Raw genomic sequence first — 21233 nt, forward strand, 5'->3', positions numbered from 1 at the left:
TTATAGCAGCTGTCCCCAACCTTTTTGGCACTAGGGATGGGTTTTATAGAAGACAAATTTTCCATGAATGGGAGAGGGGGGGACAGGAGGCAGAGCTCATGTGGTAAAGTAAGCACACCCACCTGCCACTCAGCCCCTGCTGTGCAGCCCAGTTCCTAATAGGCCATGGACCCTGATAATGGTTCCTGGCTGGGGGTTGGGGACCCGTGCTCTGTAATGAACCAAAAGGGAGGCAGATGCAGTATTTCCTAATCCCCAAAGTAGAGCTCAATATGATCAGCTATTATAAAAAAAAAGCCAGAGGAACCTTTTTGTAATACATGAAATTATAAAGGTTAAATGGTTAAATAGAACAAGGTGGAAAGTGGGACACGATGCAGCTGATTTTTATTAAAGCAAATGCACTGCCCAAGAGCAACATTTAAAAAAATATATCAAGTAGTATGTATCAAACAGGCATGAACAAGAAAGGAAATAGCTATTTTAAAAGCTGTTCCAAAAATCAGCCAACTTGAAGGCCCAAATAGTATAATGGGTAGATATCAAAAAGAACGGGATAAATAAAAAAATGAAGTGAACATCTAAAACACTGTTGTTCATTCTGCACTGAGACCTCAGTCTCTCAGTAACTCACTACTGACTGGTTCGGATTTTTATTTAAAAACTGACCACTACAGTACTCCAACAGAATACCCACATAAGCAACCAGTGTTGTTAGAAGACATGAGTTCACTTTTAACTATTATCCTATCTACCCAGGGTGCCCTGCAGATACATTCACTTGATAAAATGGCCCAAACCAGTCCACCTGATGAAGTTTAAGTACAAAGGTGGCATTCAGAGATCCTATGGCATAAATAAAAAAATTTACTCAGGGAGAAGCAAGCAAGAGGCAACAGCTACTGCAGAAGAAGGGGGAAAATGATGTTTTCATAGCTAAATAGAAGGGTGGTCCTTACTTAAAAATACAATAAACAAGATCTGGTTAGAATAGAGGTCCTCAAAGGGTAGTCCTGATACCTCTGAGGGTGGTTGGACCCTTTTCAGAGATTCCATAAAATCAACACTATTTTCATAAAGCTACTAGGAGAATTCTTTTTCAGTATGATCTTTCTCATCATTGTAAGGTGTTTCAGAGGCTACAAAATGTGTGATCTGAAAGACTGAATGCAGAGCAGACGGGAGGATCCAGCTGTCTTTCATTAAGCCAGATATGTAACAGATTGGCAAAAATGTCAACGTCTGTTTTCACAATACTTTCTGTTTTGAAAATATATTTTTCGTAAAAATATAGATTTATGTTATCATATAATGGCTAGTTATTATTTTAAATGTATTACTAATTATTTAAAACTTTTATGTTAAAATAGTGCAAAAGTAATTTTTAATAGAGTAAATACCAATTCACATAAACAAAAGCTCTCTGAGGTTGTCAATTTTCATCCTAAAACCAAAAAGTGTGAGAGCTGCTCTATTATAAATTGTGTACAGAATTCTTCCCCTCTGTAAGGTTTTACTTCTAAATAGACACTGTAAATTTAGCTTCCCAACTTAAAGGCAAATATCCCAAATATACCTCAAAAATATGTCCTTATACTTAACTATAAAAGTTAAATTTAACTTGAAATACTGCAAACACAGAGCTTAAAAACCTAATACTTAAATCGCTGAAATGTTTTGATACTTAGTCATTTTGAAAGCAAGCTAACAATAACAAACAAAAATTGACAATAAATATTTTACTCTATGAAATAATTAAGTCCTTCCCAGTTCCTCACTAACTCATCAAATTATATGAGTATGCTATAACAAGAAACTCAATATTAATGAAACAGGATGAGCTGATTTTCACATTACTATGTGGGCATAAAAACACTCAAAGTTTCTTTAGCCAAAGCAAGACACTAACGCCCTTTCCAAATGAGGATACTCCAGTGGAAACTCTTCGTCACCAAAAAAAGTTAAATTTTAAGTCATAAATAGAGATACAAGTTTCCTGTGGCTAACTCCCATTAGGTAGTACTGCAAAGAGTATACATTCACTCTTATCAAATACTATACACATGCTCAAGTGCTTATTTATTGACACAGAGAAAGAGAAAGAACACTAGCTCAAAATCAAAGATTCATATTCCTGACCTCAACCTGGCACAACAAAACACCTCTTAGAAGCCACACTTTCCACTTGTCTATCACCTCAGTTGTCCCATTTTCACCAGGTCCTACTTTCTTTGACTCATTTTTTTAATCAATCAGTTCAAGTGAGCATTGTGTAGGTTTCTTAAAATTCATAGCGTGGCCTCCTCAGAGGAAAAGCCACCTTCCCCTGCAGGCTGCAGCCCCAGCCCCTACCTACTTCCAGCACCAGGGGCTGAAGCTGGTTAGCTCACCTCCTTCCTTCCTGCAAATGGGTGTCAGTTGCAGGTGTGGCCCTGACACTACAGGAATATAATTGCCAGAAGGAAAGCAGAGTCCCAGCTGGAGGAAGAAGCAAAAGAGACAGAATGAATATGAATAAAAGAGGGAGAAAATTGCATGACACTTCCTTCTCCTCCAAAATAAGAATCTAAGTGACATTTCACCTCTTCAGACATGACTTTCATCGTTTAGAATTGAATTCCTTTGAAAGAGAGCAGTGTCGATGAGAGAACAAATCCAGTGTGAAGCTTAACAGTTACTATAAAGGTATATTACATACTCCTATCTATCAGGAAGACACTCTATGCTTTTAAACTAGAGCTCAGGGCATTTACCTTTTGGTCATGGACAAGGAAAAGATTATTTGTAGGTTTCTCTCTACAAAATGTTTTCTCTCTTTGCTTCCTTAATTTGGAAAACATTACAGAGAAATGCCTGCAAACCAAATGGACTGTCTCTTTAGGACAAACAACTTGATTTCAAGAAAGAAAACAAAACAATCACGACTGTGTAGATGGCACAGTTGAAGTGTACGACAGTAATGGGCACTGAAGTGCAGGACTAACACCTTCTCCTCCCTCTCCTTCTGATATGGTCTAATCATGCTGCACTCAGTTTGTGTTCTCTGGATGTTGGGGGGACTTTGTCTTATAGGGATACTGACTGATGTAAGTGACAACCTAGAATTTTGCACACATAAATCTTATTTTAATCAAATCTAAAGGAAGGGAGAACTGAAAGTTTAGTTGGTCAAGTTAGAATGAATGAGATCTCTTGTTTCAATCGTATTTCCTTTTCTGGAGAAGAAAGGCAAGTAGCTCAATGAAACAAAGTGAATCACACCCTGGCCCAGTGGCTCAGTTGGTTGGAATACTGTCCCTTACACCAAAAAGTTGTAGGTTTGATATTGTTGTTTCTCTCTCCACTGATATTTCTGTTTCTCTCTCCTTTTTCCCCCCTTCCTTATTCTTTCTTTTAAATCAATAAAAACATATCCTCCGGTGAGGATTTAAAACAAAAAAAAAGAAAGTGAATTTCATGTGTAGTTTATGGAAGTCATTACTTCATTAGTCACATCTCATATCTTACAGGCTTTAAAATTCTAAAAATTATATCAGTACAATCTTCATTGGAAATTTTTTCACTTGTAAGTTCAAATTACATAGTACAAATGCCACCAAGTGGAAGGGCAGTGATCAAAGATAACACAACATCAAAGAGAAGCAATGTGGTGCCACAGGAAAAAAATCTCTATGGTCAATACATTCTCCACAGTTGCTCTGAAATGGTTTCACTCCCATTTTTTAGGAAATGGGCTATAATTTCAATCATTACAACCAAGTTTACTAGGAAGAATGAAGGAAATCAGAAACCAAGAACTTCCAGGATAAACCATGTCTAAAATAAGTCTATATATATAGTTCGATGGCAAATGGGTATTTTAAAAACAGATGTGGAAATGTTATAGCAAATAGCATCCATTTTCCGTTTTCCAGCACAACCCAAGTTTTGTTAGGGCTCCATCCTCTCTGACTCACTGGGTGAGATCTGACAGTGTCAGGGCTGGGAGGGGAGGAGCATCTGGCCCTGAGTGACTGGCTGGGTGACAGAGAGACTCAGCAGAGGCAGGCAGGCTTCTCGGAAGAGGACCTGCAACACAAGGTAGAATATGCAAAGAAAGGAGGGCCTGCAGAATGATGTTATTTAGTTTATTTAAATGTGTTATTTTTTTTAGTATTAACTTATTTTTATTTATTAAAAAAACTTAAGGGTATGCAGAATTCAAACAGCAACAAAATACGAGGTGGGACCTCCAAAAACTGGGAATTTATGAATAAAAAAATTGTGTATTTATTCTTACCTATTTCAACTTCAGTCACCTTCCAAGTACTCTCCATTTGATACAATAAATCTATCAAGTAATTTTTTCCACTGCTCAAAACAGTTTTTGAACACATCGATTTTGATGCCTTTTAGTGCTTCTGTCATTTTTTGTTTCACCTCTTCCACGTTGGCAAAACGTTTCCCTTTGAGGAATGTTTTCAGCCCGGGAAACAAGAAAGAAAACAGGCTGAACACAGCCTCTCACAACAATACCAGCTGGTACAGTGATACAGATGGGGCTCTAGACCACTCACCTAATGGTGGAAGCCTGTACTACAAGAGGCCTGCCCTCCAGAAGATAATTCTGGTTTTTGGGGGGTTCCTTCTTATAATTTAGGTGAACACTAGGGAAAGCTTAATTTTAAGGACTAGGATATCTTGGATTCTTAAAAAGGGCTGCCAACTCTCTTCACTGGAGAAATTTGAAGAAAGAATACAGCTATGTCATGATCATGATCAATGACACCCAATCCTGTATCTCCAATCCCAACCTCAAAGGCTTGTTTCCATCTGATCTCTCTTCACCTACAAACATGTGGTCCTCCTGAACTCAAACTCAACAAGCCAAAAACTGAACTCAGCACACTTTTCTCACAGTCTTCTCTTCCTTCTGGATCCCTTATTTCTGTGGCTAGCCCTGCAACCTTCCAGGAACCCAGGCCTGAAAGCACACATGCTCCCTCCCTTGCCCGGCACTGGCTACTTGGAGCTGAAGCTTCAGGTCCATTGTTGGTGCTGCAATTTCAGCACCACCCTTCCTACCTCCACCCAACCCCCTCCAGTCACATCCTCATCACCTTTGCCGGAACTGTCTTCTAGGGACTCCTTGGCTGCCAGAACCTCCTCCTATCCAATCCAACTCATAGGTGAATCTGGCACACTGATTTCTTACACCATAGCTCTCATTCACTCAGCAAACAAATATGAATCATTGTATTAGTTCTCTAAGGCTGCTCTAACAAATTACCACAAACCAGGAGCTTAAATCAACACATGTGTGTTACTTTCAGATCAGCATTCCCAAAAGTCTCACTGGACTAAAACCAAGGTGTCGTTAGCAGGGCTGTCTTCTTTTTCCTGCAGAGGTCGAGACTTATCTGAGAGATACAAACACCTGTACCTCCCCTGTAATTTTTCTGACTGTGACCTCTGCAAGGTTTTGGAGGCTGTACAGGAAAATCCTTTCCTTGCCTTTTCCAGCTTCGTCAGGCTGCCTGCATCTCTTGGTTTATGGTCCTTCTGTCCATCTTCAAAGTCAGCAACACTGGGCCAAGTCTCTTCATGCTGCCTTCTTTCTAGCCTCTTCTGCCTCCCTCTTCCACAGTTAAGGGCCTTTGTGATTACAGTGAGCCCACCTGGATAATCTAAGGCAGGGGTGTCAAACTCATTTTCACCAGGGGCCACATCAGCCTCGAGGTTGCCTTCAAAGGGCCGAATGTAATTTCAACTCCTTAACAGTTAAGGAGTAAGTTACATTTATACAGTCCTAAAATTATCTCGGCCCTTTGAAGGCAACTGCAGGGCTGATGTGGTCCCCGGTGAAAATGAGTTTGATACCCCTAATCTAGGGTACTCTCCCTTCTGGGGCATTATCTCATGCTACTTCCTTGATGCACACTAGTGCTTACTGTACTCAAACTGCGGAACCAGGAGCACCAAACACAACTGGGCTTCTCCCCCGCCTCCCTGCTACCATTCTCACATAACTTACTCTATCTAGCAGGCCCTCTCCACTCTCCTATCCAAATTATGAGTAAGCTTATCTTTTAGGGCCCAGCTCCAATGCCATGCACCCCTCTATATCTCTGTCTTCTCTGAACACCCAGTGTCCTGTGCCTCCAAATTGGCACATTGAGCAGTAACAAAAGGAAAAAGTTTGGCCAGAAAAAATGGTTTCTGGTGCTGCTCTAGAGCTAGCTGTATGACCCTGGGCAAGCCATTTAACATCTCAACCTTGGTTTCCTCACCTGTCAAGGCGAAAGGCAGGCCAATTTCTAAGTTCCTTCCTAGTTGTTAAGCCCTGTGGAATCGAGAGGATTTTTAGTTACTTCTTTTAATCCCCAAAGCCACTATCTAGTCAAGGCCACCATCATGTCAATTGATTAAATGCACTCCCTTCCAATGGACCATCCCTGCACCTCTAGTCTTGTGTCGCTCCTCGCCCCCCCCCAAAAAGCATCTTTCTAGGTAACTCCCCTCTTTAAAATCAGTTAAAGGCTCTCAGAAAAATGTCCAAGGTCTTCAACATGGACCCTAGAACCCATATATGACCAGGCCCCTGTTTCCCCTCTGGTTTTCCTCACTGACTCTCTCAGTTCCTCACATGCTCCTCCACCCACCCCCCAGCTCCCTGCCCCCCTCACCTCTGAGTCAGTCCTTGAATGCACACTTCCTCTTTCTACCAGAGATTCCTGCTTATTCTCCTGGCAACCTTTCCTGACCCTCCCAATGTGACTTAGGTGTGCTCCTGTGTTTCCTTGGCAACTGAACTTTTGAAGCTCTGTGGGTGGGACTCTCAACCTCCACCACCACCACTGGCACAGACTGGTGGCTGCTGCCTGAATTCTGCAGCAGGACTTTCAGCTTCCCATGGCCACCCAGAATCAAGGTGAGATTTTCCAGCAATTTTTTGCAGTTTCACGTGGCCACGTGTTTAAGTTCTGGCCAAAGAGACAAAAACACTACTGTCTAGGGGCAGTTCTGGATCTTCCCCTAAGAGGAAGCATGAATGAACCCACTGCCCTTTCTACTTTCTTCATCTCCTCCTCTTGCCTTCTGCCTGGGAGATGGCACCACACCCTAAACCTGGCATACACTGAGTTAGAAGGAGCCTATGACTGTTCAAACCAGCTCTAGACCTACTACCCTCTCACCCCACCCCAACCTTTTATGGGAGACAGAAACTTCATCCCTGTTTTGAGATCCCATTATTGGAACCACTATTATTTTGAGATCTCCATCACTTCCACAACACACATGGCCAAAGCTACAGTACCAGTAATCATCTATTAACTCAAGTATATACCTCCCCTCCTCTACTGGATTATAATCTCTTTGCCAGCAGGTGAATTGTCATGTGTCCTTGTCAGATCCATGCTCCTTAGCCGAGGGTAGCATAAAGAAATCCTCAACAGTGAGTGTGAATGACTGATGAATTAATTAGTGACCATACGGCTGCTGAAGCAGACAGGCTCTGTCCAACCTACACAGTTCACCAGAGCTCAATGTTGTGGACGACCAAAACAAGGTTTAAAAAGTGTCAGTTTCCACCACTATTTGATCATGAGAGAGTCAGGTGCCTAGACACCAGAGCTGATGCTCCTCCTTGCTTGGGCAATGTGACACTGGCGTGGTCTACGACTGGCATATTCTACCTGAATGCTCTACAAGAGAATATGCAAATAAGCAAGGCCCTTTAAGACAATAGAATATGTCACCTCTTCTCCTGGACATGTGGGATATGTAGCAATTTGTATGGTCTGAAGGCTGTTGCTGCTCTACTCCAGAGGGAAGAATGGCAACACTGGGCTGAGAAGCTGATGTTCCAGAGTCCTGGGCCCCGGTAGACTCCCCATTCATGAAATATTGTGTGTCCTCAGGCTGTCAAGATACACTCATCTTCATAGAGCCATTAGCACAGATTACTGAATGGATTACACTTAAAAGATACATATTTAGAGAGACATACATGCAAATAATTGTTAGATATTTACTATATGCCAGGTGGTATGTAGGTACCAAGGACACAGAGATTGACATGCCAGATACTCAGCAGAGAGAAAAGCGCTAGTCACTCTCACAAGAATGAGGAAACTGAGGCACACAAAAGGTTAGGTATTAGAACCAGGGTTACACATGCAGGAAGGGGGGGAACGTCTAAGTCAGTCAAAAGGATCAAAGGCCCTAGGGTGTGAGGGTTTGACTTACGAATAACAGGACTTTTTCTGTTACGTTTGCTTTGCTTTTGTGTTTTTGTTTTTGGTGGGAGCAACTGATGAAGAAGCACTGAAATATAGCCCGTGTGGAATAGAGATGGGAGCAGACAAAGTACATTTGGGGAAATAAAGTCTGTGGTGTGTTCAGAGTCAAAAGTTCAGATAGGAAAGTGGCAGGAAATGAAGCTGGATCAAGGACGGCCCCAAAGAGGGAGTAAATTAAGTTTATAGGGTAGAGTGAAATGATCCTATTAACACGTCAGAAGACCACTGTGACAGCAGATTAGGGACCAGAACACAGGCGAGACAGAAAGGAGCCAGGGAGAAACAGTACTCATCCGGAAGGGACTGATAGGCTTCTAGGGGCAGCCAATGGAAGAGGAAGCGGGTGGCAGAGAGGGACAGGGAGGAGCCTGAATGGACAATATGTGGTGAATACCAAATACCACGGAGGGAGTGGAGGAAGGATGTGGCTGATGGGAAAGAGAAGGACCTGCATACTGCTGCCAGCTTGATGGCATGGGACAGCTGGTGGATGGTGGTGCTTCTGACCATGTTAGCAAACAAGAGAAAGAGGTTTGCAAGGTGTCCAGGTGAAGCTTGCTGATGAAAAGTTATAAGGCTGGAGTTACAGGAAATAAATGGATTAGAAATAAGTATCTGAGATGGATAATGCGTGAGTAGATAGATACTTGAATCCAACTACATTACCCACTGAAATCGGTCTTCCAACGGTACCTTGCTTACCACACAACTAAATCCTGAATTCTGGGAAGCCCTTTAAAATATGCCAGTCTTATTTCTTTCAAGGATGAGAAACTCAAGCATGAAGCTCTGTATTAGGGCTCAACAAACAGTACCTCCCTCACTGTGCAATGCACACATGGCCACCTTCTTTGGGGTCACTGAGCCTACTCTCAAACCACTACTCCTTGCCAAGCAAACAAAAAGGAGCTGCTCTAAAAACAAAGCAAGTACAATATTTGTGGCATTCTCTTGCGGACATGGGAGTCTGTCTTTCAGATACTGTCTTCTGTAGAGAAGCTCTCACCCGTTTCACAGGGCAACCACCTTCTTGGCTGAAGCATACCTGTAGAGAAGACAGTCAATGCCAAAGCATTGCTCATGGTCCTCAAGATCCGCCGCATGCCTCCGCTGGATCCCTTGAAGACCTTAAAGAGGATAACCTCTACTTCAATCATATTCCTAACATTAAATCAGACTGTAATTACAAATAGCTGGGAGAGAAACATTTAAGAGGTGCTTAAGCAACATTTTCTACTATCTGCAACTAATAATTCTTATCTGATTGCAGTCTCAACTGGTGTGATTACTTGAATATTCAAAATAAATCATCATGTTCTCCAAGCTCATTCATACCAAATATACAAAAAGTGTTATCACCTCAGTAGAAATTTTTTAAAAAGGGTGGAAAAACATAAATTCAAACCTGTGTAATATAAATAAGTCATGTGACAGAAAAAAAAACACATTTCTTTTTTAAGAGTTAAAATACTCATATTTTATAATATTGTTTGGGTGTGGGGTAATTGAGGAGATGGAGAAGCAGAGTTCAATGTGTTTACAAAAATAAAATAAAAGCTTGCTACAATGTGCCATTTTTAAAAGCAAGGACAACGTAGGAGTCATTCTCTTCTATAGAGTGTGTCTATAGAAGTTGTTTTATCACCTGCTCATACTCCGTGTCAGTATACAAGCCATTCTGTGCATTTTGCAATTCTCTTATTATGGTACTCATAGCCAACATGATGCTGTCAGACCTACTAATCACACACAGAAAAGAAAATAAAGTTCTCAAGGAGTCTAATATCCCCAAGGGAAGTGGAGGTGGTGGAAAACGTGTCTATCTTCAGGCTGAATGAATGGCCCTCAGTGTGGCCTGTGTCAGATGATATAGCCGATGTTTTAAAAATATACCTGACTTATACCTCTACCCAAGGGAAATCAGACAGTCTGGAGAGAGAGGTGCCCTTCCATCCCAGCCCACACCTCTCAGGTCTTATATACCTTGTAAATCAAACCCAGGTGAGGCCAGGTAATGAAACTGATGCCAATGTCCTTGGCCAGTTGTGCTGGTGCAGTCAACTGGCAACTGGGATTTGAATACTGATTTCTTACACCAATAATTACAGAGCTCTTCTGTGTTTGCACTTCTGATTACACCAAAAAGAGAAGGCTTACGTGCAAAATCTGTAAAAAAGGAGTCAGGGAATAAACAAAAGGTCACTCTTTTAAGGGCTGATCATAAAGGTTATTCTTTTATTAGCTTACTTTCTCTGATGTTTAGTTACTGACAAAACTTCTACATTGGACACATTGTCAACCGCCCAGAACTGTAACGATAAGAAATTCAAGTTTGTTTCCCCTAGCTCTGTATCAAGAGGTGCAAACTGCAAAGATAACTATTTAGTTCTAACAGGCATGCAGCATGCCAGGGTGGCTGAATAGACAGCAGCCAGCCTGCCTGGGTTTGAATCCTTGGCTCTGCTGCATGCCAGCTGTGGAGCCTTGAACAAGTCACTTAACCTTTCTGTGACTTAGTTTCCTCGTCTACAAAACTGGGGTACCTACCTCAGGGGGGGTTTGTGAGGCCAAAATGAATATATGTAGAAGACCTCAGAAATGCCTGGTATGTGGTATTGGCAGCTGTATTCAGTACCCCACAGATCAGCCTCTTTCTTCTCCTTATAAGTTGCAAAGTATTCCACTGCCCAGCTATAGTATAAATGATTCTTCTGAAGGACATTTACTCTACTCTCTCAATCTTCTGCTATTACGAGCAATGCTTCAGTGAACATCCTATACAACAAAGGAATCTTTTTACCATGACCATCAAATTAAGTCAGTAACCTACTTAACTTTCATGTATAATACTGATGGATTGAATACCCTCCAAAGTAGCACAGGTATTATTATCTTCAAGTTCTAAGAGAAGTGTCAAAGGGATGGAATAACTTATGCCAGAGCTGACACAGCCATAAGTGGCAGAGTGGGAACCCTGTCCAGATGGGTAGCTGCTAACCTGCGAGGTGTTTCCTACAATCTGCTTTCTATAGCTTTCTTAATTAAAAGAAAAGCAAAAAACAATAGATGCTTTTACCAATGCACCTCAGATCAACAGTGAAGATAAATATTCAGAAGTTCTACTAAAACTCAAATTTTCAGAGGTGCATATCAGCTCACAATTTGGGCAGATAGAGGTGTCAACAACTTCTTTAAATAATAATTTACTTCGTGTGCCAAAGACTAAAGCAAAGGTACCCTGAACACTACCCTGGGGACAGGCACCACACTGCCAAACTCCCAGAGAAGCAAATGAATAATTATTGAATTTAGTATCAAGAGAACTAACCTTTGGGGAAAGAGAAATTCCTAATAATTATTTTGTAAAAGTATCTTCTGTGCCGAGACAAAGCGGAACAGGTACTCTGGGCTTCAGAATAACTTGGATAAAATGAAAATCCGAGTGGCCAATCTTCCATCATGACTTTGTGAGGTCTGACTAGTATGGGCTTACAAAAGATTCATTCTGACACGGTGAAACTGTGGACAATAGGGAAATGAAAGGGCAAAGGCAGAACTTAATAGAGATAAAATCTGTAAATAACATATGCCACAGGTGGCAAACACAAGGCCTGTGGGCCAAATCTGGCCCTCCACCTTGTTTCTACCTGCAGCAGCGCTGAGCTCTCGCTTACCGTATTTTTCGGACCATAAGATACACCTAGGTTTTAGAGGAAAATAGGGGAAAAAAATTGAAGCAAAAAATGTGGTAAAATATTTAACATAAATAACATAGTATTTCACCAATGTAAATGTAAACAGAACTCAACAGCAGCATTAACAATCATTATTCCTCCCGAATTGGGGGGGATGGGGGTGGGGGGAGTGAGTTTTATAATCTAAAAAATAATCTGTGGTAATTGTTAAGAAGTAGTTACATTTATACAATCCTAAAATTACATTCAGCCCTTTGAAAGCAACCGCAAGGCTGATGTGGTCCCTGGTGAAAATGAGGTTGACACCCCTGGCATGTGCTAACAGGAGGGTGCCCACCCAGTATAAGGATTACAGTTAGATATTGGCAGGTTTGTGTCAAGAAAATAGTTCCTCCTGACTAGAGGAAGCATGACAATACCAGCACTAAAAATCTTAAACTATTCACTAAATCCAGTCAACAAGAAGACGGAAATCTAACCCAAGAGATAAGGAATACTAAAACATTACACACAACTGCACTTAAAAGAGCAATGTCAAGGAAGGAGGAGGAAGCATGGGAATGTTGTCTTTGGGAACACCCACCAACCATGAGTGTTTTAAATTCAGGTGCCACGCAATTCTAGAAGTGTGTGCCTACAAGTCAAATAAAAATGTTGCCATGGAAGAAACACGCCAGTGGGAGCCCAGTAGAAACCAAACAGTGTGTGTGGGTGGGTGGGGGTTCCCATTAGAGAATCTCAAAATTAGGTCAGGTTACCTTCCTAAACAATTCACTCTGTGAGGCCAAAACACCTGCCTAGGTTACATTCAACCACTTAAAGAGAAAAGTGTAATTTCTATCCCTAATTCTGACATCTACCTTTCTAAGACCTAAAATGATTTCAACTTTCATTCTCTATCCTCGGTCAAACAGAAAAAAAGATTTGTTTGTGGCAAAAGGGAAAATAAATTTAGTTCTGAAAGGGACCTGAAAATCACCTTAGTTTAAATCTTTTATTTTTAAAGAAAGAGAGACCAAAGTCCAGAGTTGATTTTCTTATGGTTGGTGGCGAGTTCGGACAAGAAACCACGGAGGCTAGGTTCTATACAAGGGTGAGGCATCCTACCTTAAACTACTATGCCTTCCAATCTTCTCAAATTACTTCAGTTGTTATAAACAAAGAAATATGCATGTGCTTTACATAATCCTGTATCATGAAGCAAACATTTATTTTAATATCTATTCTGTGAACTGAGGTAACCCAGCCGATGGGAGAAGCCCAGAAGCCTTGGTTCTTAGTCTTGTCTTCATCAGGAATTGGCTGCATGAGCTTTAGCAACACTGGGATCTGCCCTTTCTCACCAACAAGACCATATTTTGCCGTGTATAATGTGCTCCTGTGTATAATGCTCACCCACATTTTTGGCCTAAACTTTCAGGAAACAAATCTTTTGTTTTAATTTTTTAATTCAATGTTTTATTTATTTATATTTAGAAACAAAACCAATTATTGTATTCCAGGGTATTATTTTGCATATTGATATTGTTATTGCTTTCTAGAGTGCATAAGCATAAATAAAAGAATTAAAAACATTTATATAGATGTGGAATTAGCACTACCCATGAATAACGTGCACCCTTATCTTTCCCTCAAAAATTTGAGCAAAAATGTGCATTATACACAGTAAAATATGGTACTTCATTAAAAGGTGGGAAACATCCTAATTACAGCAATATTAAAATGTGGAAAAATGCTTGTAGTGATTTTAAGATGCCACTGATTATGAGCTGCATCTCTACTCAGGTATGTTAAAATGTGAAAAACTGTGTTTAAAAATGGATGCAATGTGGTGGAAAGATGTACTTGCACAAGGGCAACAACAAAAAAGGGAGCCGAGAGAGCGGCTGCAAAGAAGAGGAACTGAGACTCAAAGGGAAGAAATGGGTTGCATAGACATGCATCTGGACTGTTAGGATATTTCCACCTGATTACAAAACTTCCTCCCTCTCCCTTTATGTTACCATGCCTCTTCTACCACCCAGTAGTAAGAGTGCCCTTCCTCTAGTTGGCCCTTGAATTCAATTGGTCTCTAGGTCACAGAGACCTAATCCTAGCAACAAACTGACTCAATTAGCTCTCTCCAGCCTGGGTTCAGGGCAATGGCTCCAGGTGGGGCTTTATCACTGCCCAGACCTCCTCCAACAGCCTCCCAGCCTATCTCCACATTCCCAGCCTCTGTCCAGGCCAATCCATCTTACACACTCCGACAAGACTCATATTCCCAGAGAACAGCATTCATAAAGCACTCCTAGCTCTAAAGCCTCAGTGGTACCATTACCAAACACCTCTGGAGGAAGAGCAAGCTAAAAGGTACAACAACCTGGCTGAAATGCTTTGTGACTGTGGGCAAGTGTCTAAACTTCTCTGGGCCTCCATTTTCTCACCTGTAAAGTGGAAATGCTCATAGTACTAATTATTAGTAATTGAGATAAATCCATGTAAAAAATGCTCAGTGCCAGACTTGACACATAATAATAGTCCAATGACAGTTAGCCATTATTAATACCAACAATTGGTCTTTCTAACCTTTTCTTCCACTTCTGCCCTATCAGTTTCAGCCAACTGGGCTACCTGCTTTTTGCTCAATAATTCTATACTTGTTTGCTTTCCAAACTCCCTCTCTCATAGAATGCCTGTCCTATCTTTGTAAGATTCCTCTATGAAACCCAAGCCTAAATGTTGGTTCAAATGTTGGTTCAATTCTATTTAGTTTAGTGCAAGCATCTCTTTACTACTGGCATCCTTGGCAGCCCTTATAGCCACCACTGTCACTCACTTTCCCCATGTCCACACAGGCCCTTCCTGAAGATGTAGTAACAGCCAAGTAGGTGAGGTGCGATTCAAATCCACTTGCTCAGTTCTGGGATGGACTCCAGATTATCAATTTATATTATTCTAGTTATTATATTAAGTAAACAAGGCCTACATCCATCTCTAGGCCAAGGACTTTCTGTGGAAGGTAGAGAGAAGGGAAGTTCCCACATGAGAATATGGCAATAGGTGGCAGTCATCTTGCAAAATCAGACTATGGATATAACATCTGCGAACACTTCAGAGACACAAGAAAAAGTTCTGCCATCAGGATGTTGTGGGTCAGGTAGTCATTTTAGCCCATCTGAATTGGGTTTTGTTTCCTGCACCAGAATCACCCTAACTAGTCCAAAATATTAAGTACTTATAGGGCTAACATGGACAGCTCTGCCAGAAAGCTTTCTCAGATATAGTTAGACAAGCCCCCCAGAAATCTGCTTCTGATCCCCTTTTAGCCCAAGGTACAGGCTAAGTATGGTTATAAAAGGATTAAAGTGTAAGGCAATTCAGGAAGCCCTCTGGAGCCAGGAACTGTGTCCTTCAGCTTTGTATACAATGTCTCCTGCCATCACACACACTCACCCCCCTCCCCAATTCAGTAACTGACAATTCAATAAATGAATAAAAAGAACTAATCGAACATGGGCTAAAAGGAAGGAAACAGACTTTAGGCAGATTTGAAAGATGACAATTTGTTAATCTTGCATGGCTTCAAGATGGACCTTTGATCATGAGGTTAGATTTTTAAGTTACAGAGTAACAGAGTTACATAAATGGCATAGAGCCCACTGAACAAATCCTGGCAGTGTAAGGACAGACAAAGGAGCAAGTATGGTACAAGAGACAGAGCTGTGTGAATTTGGAAAAATCTCTTGGCACTTCTAGGCCTTAGTTCTCATTCTTTAAGAAGGAAGTAGGGATAACAGTTCTCACAGGACAGCATAAGAATTATGTATGGCAAGCAACTATTTACAGGAAGGTACTCACATCACAAATATCTGAAACTGAATGCATGCAAAGACTTTGTTATGGTTAGTTAATGGAAAAATTGTCCCATCAGGAACAGAAGAGTTGGTAAGCAACAGAGGAAGAAAGCAAAATAATTACAGAATGTCTTAGGGGAGAGGGAGGATATGGCCAAATCAGAAAGAAGTAAAACCATTACACTCTCTACTATCGACTTAAGCATCAGTTACCCTAAAGGAAGGTAACCAGGTTTTCCTTGATTTGTGTAAGTCAAATGGGAAATAAGATAGCCAAGGACTGATACACTCACTTACAGCAGCAAGAGGACAACCAGTAATGATGATGAAAGCAAACAAGGAGGTAATGCAAAGATCCCTGGAAGACCCTTGTGACTGGCAAATATCCAAAAATCAAGGACCCTACCCAAAAAACAAACTGTTGATCCTAGGAAATGAGATCTTACCTCATTTTTAAAGATGACTTCATAGAGGTACTAAAATTAGTGTTTGTGAAAACCTAGTTTTCAATATTTTCCCAGTTATTTGAGAATCCTGGGTCTCGGCGCTGGCCACATCTCTTAAACCTCCTTCCCCGGGAAGAAAAAAAAATAAGTGAAGAAACATTTGGCAGATCCATGTTGGCCTTTTCATTTTATCATCTCTTGAAATCCATATAACAATTCCATAACACGAAATCCCCATTTAGAGATGGAAATTGAGTCAAGGAAATGAGGGTAGTACGTGAAATCATGAGGTATTTTCCTTGAATAATAAGACAAATTTTAATATGCTTTCTACTTTCACTTTTCAGCAAAGTTCTATTTTATATTCTGCAAAATTAGCCATCTGTAACTATCAACATTTTTCCGTTTGTCTTCAGTTAAAAATGGAAGAGAAAGGAAAATGCAAAGAGAAAAACACTACTAAAAAGTTTCTGACAATGAGAAGTTATAATCTGGGGTAGGAATCTCAAAGGGACATGAGTGACATTTCTCTTGCAAGTGCGGACCTTTCTTGGAAAATCCCAGGAGGCGTCTAAACTAATCGAAGGAGTGATCATCTGCTCGTCCCCTACCTAACGCAGATGGAAAATAAAAGTGTTCGTCCACGTCCAGAAAAATGCAGAAACGGCTATGTACGTATCTGTAGATTCTGTACCGAATGTACTGACTGCGCTGTTCGGGCAAAACAAGTGCAAACCAACAGGTTGTATCTACCAAGCGGTGAGGGGAACAAAGTTACAAAGCCTAACGAGCAACATTAGCTCTTCCGTACTATCCTGTAAAGCACTTCCTGCCACGGGTCCCGCTAATTAAGGCTGCTTGCTCCCTACAATCCCCTCGCCCGCACCCCGGGGTTGCCCAGACCAGCTAATATGTCAAGCACTAGATTCATCCATAGTATCCCCACCCCCAAGTTCGCCAAGTGCATTTTGTAAATTTGCAATCAAGAAGCTGCGAGATAAGCGTAACAGTCGTGAGGAGGGGGAACCATCACCCTTCAAGTGCAAAGCACGTAACGGTTGCCAGATACAATTCGAAAGCACTCTTCCTCCAGGCATGACTCCCCCCACTTCAGAGCAGTAGGGTGGACTCGGGAAGTCCGGGTAGGCGGCGGGGGTGAGTCTTACTGCCGGAAACTGTAAAAGAGCGCTTTTCCTTACAATTCGCAACACACGCCACCCGGGGGCTTCCCCCAGCCCGGGGCCGCACGCCTCCCTTCCCGGCCCGCCGCTCCCGCCTCTCCCGCGCCCGGACTCCTTACGGGGCCGCCGAGTCCCTCTGGAGTCCCCGCCCCCTCGCTTTCCCACCAGCCTCATCCCTCCCCGAGTTACCTCCGGCTGCAGTTAGTCTGGTTTTAATAAACACTGAACTAGTCCCGGGCTAGCAGGCTTCCCTGGGGAGGGGCGGGGGTAGATGCAAGACCGGAGGGTCCCCGCACCGCCTCCTCAGAGCAGGCCTACGGCGGCCGCGCCCTGGATCTCCGTGCCGACACGACCTGCGGTCCCCGAAGGCTCTCCGAACTCACCCAGGTTTTGTTCTCCGCCAAAGAAAGCGCTGGGTTTGAGAGGGCGCCTCCCTGGACCTCCCACCCGCGAGTTCATCCCGACCCGGCGGGCGGACCCGAGCGCACAACCCCATCCCTTCTGCCCCGGGTCTGGGCAGTGTGTGTTCCCGCGACTCCTGTCAGCTCGCAAAACTGCCCGCCTGCTGCTTCCACGCGCGGAACAGGTGAGGCGGCATCGCGGCGCAAACTCCCGCGGCCCCCAGGACCAGCCATCTCCCGCCCGCACAGCTCTCCCCGTGTCCTCCGTCCGTCCGTCCTGCGGGGCCGGGTTGGGGCCCCGGAGCCAGCCGCCGAGGCTCCTATGCCACGCGGGCGGAGCGCGGGCCGCGCCGGCAGCTCTGCCTCCGCACGGGGTCCAGGACCTAACGACGGTTCTCCGGTCCCTGCCGCACGCTCGCACGAGTGTCATGGCCGAGAGGCGGCCCAGGCGAAGTTTCCTGGAGCTAACGGCTTACCTCTTAACCCGAGGGGCAGCAGCAGCTTTGGGAAGCAGCGAGGCGGCAGCGAGAGCGCGGTTGCCAGCTGGAGCCGAAGAGGATGTCGGAGGGAGGCACCGGTCGCCAGGAACCACCGCGAGGGAAAGAGGAAGGCGCTGGGTATCTACAATCCGAACGTGGGCTGACCGTGACGTCACAATGGCGCGGCCAGCCAATGGGGGCCCCGAGGCTGAATCAAGCGCTATGATGTCATGCGGCCCCGGAGCCAATGGCGAGACAATAGAACTTTCGTGATTGTAAATTCCAGAATCCGATGCAGTAGGGAGCCCAGCTCGGTATCGGTCCGCTGTGGTTTACGTGTTTCTGGGCAGTTTTATACCCTTTCCTTCTAATAAGCCTGCGTGGAATGCAGAGCGTGCGCAATAGCGGCAGTGAAGTTCCTGATGCCCTGAACTCTGATTCTGTCAGTGCCAGGGACGGCGTGGTTGTGTCGTCGCGCTTGGACGGGTGGACCCCGCTGTGGTAGCAGTCCTTTCTACAGGTCTGAAAAAGGATCTGGTTCTCCTTGGTTTTAGCTAAAAGGGCTAAATGCCTACAGAGACCACTGTAACGAAGGTCTGCAGTTGAACAAGAGAAAGCAATGACACACGCCACTCAGAACTGTTGTTTGTAGCTTCACTCTCTTGTGATAGATTTACTGTGATTTTTCTAAGAGATTCTGATTTTTCCTTGTAAATCAGTCACTACCAAGACCATTTCTACTCGAGAAATTATTCCAAAAGTTTGTAAAAGGAGGAACGGTGGTGGAGTAAGTGACATCTTTTCAGCTATACAAATTTAAGCACTTAAGACAAAATGCTTTGTGCTTAGAGCACAAATAGAAGATCCTTGCTGTTTTTCGTTGATGTTGGACAATCTAAGATTTTCATCATCCTAGTATCCTACACATATTTTTATATGTGGGAGAATATAGTATCCTTATATACCCTTATATGGGGAAGGATCTAGGGTCCTTCCCCCTATTGAGCCCCAGAAATTGTCTTTCTCCTTGTGCCCTCTTGCTGTATGGCTACTACTCCATGTCCTTGAATCCAGCTTAGTTAACCATTTAATGTGGCCAATTTTATATTTACAATGTGATGTTTATCACGTGCCATTTGTGTTCCAGGTACTGGCCTTGGTAGTAGGAAAGCAGGTGTACAAACTATATACAAATTAGGTAATTTAAACATGCACAAATGAGATTTTTAGCAATCAGTTGCCATTTGACTCCAAAAACACTGGAGTACCTCAGTTTGTTAGATACTAAGTTAGGTATTAGGACTAAAAAAATTCAAGGACCCCTCCCACCTATAAAATGATAAGGTCAAAAATAATGATGCAGAGCAGTAATGCTACTGTGGAAGCCAAGAAACACAGATTAAGAAATTTCTGTCAGGGGGCATGTGAAAGGGACACAGAAGAGTCTGGCAAGGTATCTTCACTCTTCTGCCAGCAGCCCAAGGCCAGAGCTGGTTCAGTTCTGTGTCCTCCTGTCCAAGTTCTATCTATCCAGGTTTTAATTTTAAAAGTTTCAAATTTAACTTGATATTCCAAAAATCTCAAGTTTGTCACAATGTCACAATCAATTGTTTTGGTTGTGCTCATTTATCAAAATGTTTTAAGCCTCAATTACCAAAATATCTATATTTCAAATTGTGGACTTACATCAGGGATTTTCAACCAGTGTGTTGCAACACACCGGTGAGCAGCAAGAATCTTTAAAACATGCAGTACCTGACTATTTAGTCAGGGGCACTGGCCTCTTTTCCCTTAGACTGTCAAATTAAACAATGACAGCAAATATTACAATAGCTGGGCTGTGAATGCCCTGGCTTGAACCATAACTATATGGTCATGTAATAGAGTTGCATCTTATTGGTCACATGGCATAAGGTTGTGTCTGATTGTTTAATTCTTGGTATCAGAAATCCTTATATAGGCGCTGGCTGGTGTAGCTCAGTGGATTGAGCGCGGGCTGCAAACCAAAGTGTCGCAGGTTCAATTCCCAGTCAGGGCACATGCCTGGGTTGCGGGCCACAGCCCCCAGCAACCTCACACTGATGTTTCTCTCTCTCTCTCTTTCTCCCTTCTCTCTCTAACAATAAATAGATAAAAATCTTTAAAACAAAAAGAAAAGAAATCCTTATATAAAAGTGTAAGAACCTGATTTTTTTAAAAAAGATTATTTATTTATTTATTCATTTGTTTTTAGAGAGAGGGGAAGGGAAGGAGAAAGAGAGGGAGAGAAACATTGATCAGTAGCTTCTCCTATGCACCCCAACAGGGGACTGAACCCACAACCCAGGCATGTGCCCTCATTAGGAATCAACTGGTGCCCTTTTGCTATGCAGAATGAAGCCTGACCAACTGAGTCACGCCAGGCAGGGCAGAATCAGATTTTTTAAAAAGACACTTTGGAGCAGTAAAAGTAGGTAATTAAACTACTGGAATATTTTTTATTAAGTTTGAATACAAGCTTGGTATATCAAGCAAAATCATACCTATTTTTTGTCAGATGAGCAAAAAAATATTTTTTGGTGTGCCCCAGAATTTTAGTAATTAGTTTGTGTGTACCATGAGATGAAAAAGGTTGAAAATTGCTGACTTACATAACTGTCAAATTGTAGGTTAAATTTTAAATATTTTTTCTTACTTTAAAATAAAAGTAAATATACAGTTATATTTTATTCCTGCCCCCAAAGGATGCCTTTTCACATGCCTCTTAACAGACAGCTCTCAATTGTTATGTGTATCTTGGTTTTCATTATGGCACTTTCCATTCTGCATTGTAGTTGTTTCCTGATTGTACCACTGCTCAGGAACCTCCACATTCAAGACCACTGCTTTAGACTATAAACTTCTTTGGAGGGGGAAATGTTGAATTTTGATAAT

The 21233-nt window shown here is 42.5% G+C and overlaps 1 protein-coding gene across 1 annotated transcript in view; it reads right to left on the reverse strand.

Moving 5' to 3' along the window:
- The window catches only part of ELOVL5 (ELOVL fatty acid elongase 5), a 77559-nt gene extending 59052 nt beyond the window's left edge, over positions 1 to 18507 (reverse strand). The window contains exon 1 of the mRNA XM_028509215.2: positions 18318 to 18507. The gene's annotated coding sequence lies outside the window, so the exon portion shown is untranslated. The remainder of the gene's footprint in view (positions 1 to 18317) is intronic.
- Between the last annotated feature and the right edge of the window lie 2726 nt (positions 18508 to 21233).

This window comes from Phyllostomus discolor, chromosome 4, assembly GCF_004126475.2.
Source record: "Phyllostomus discolor isolate MPI-MPIP mPhyDis1 chromosome 4, mPhyDis1.pri.v3, whole genome shotgun sequence".
NCBI classification, from domain to species: Eukaryota; Metazoa; Chordata; class Mammalia; order Chiroptera; family Phyllostomidae; genus Phyllostomus; species Phyllostomus discolor.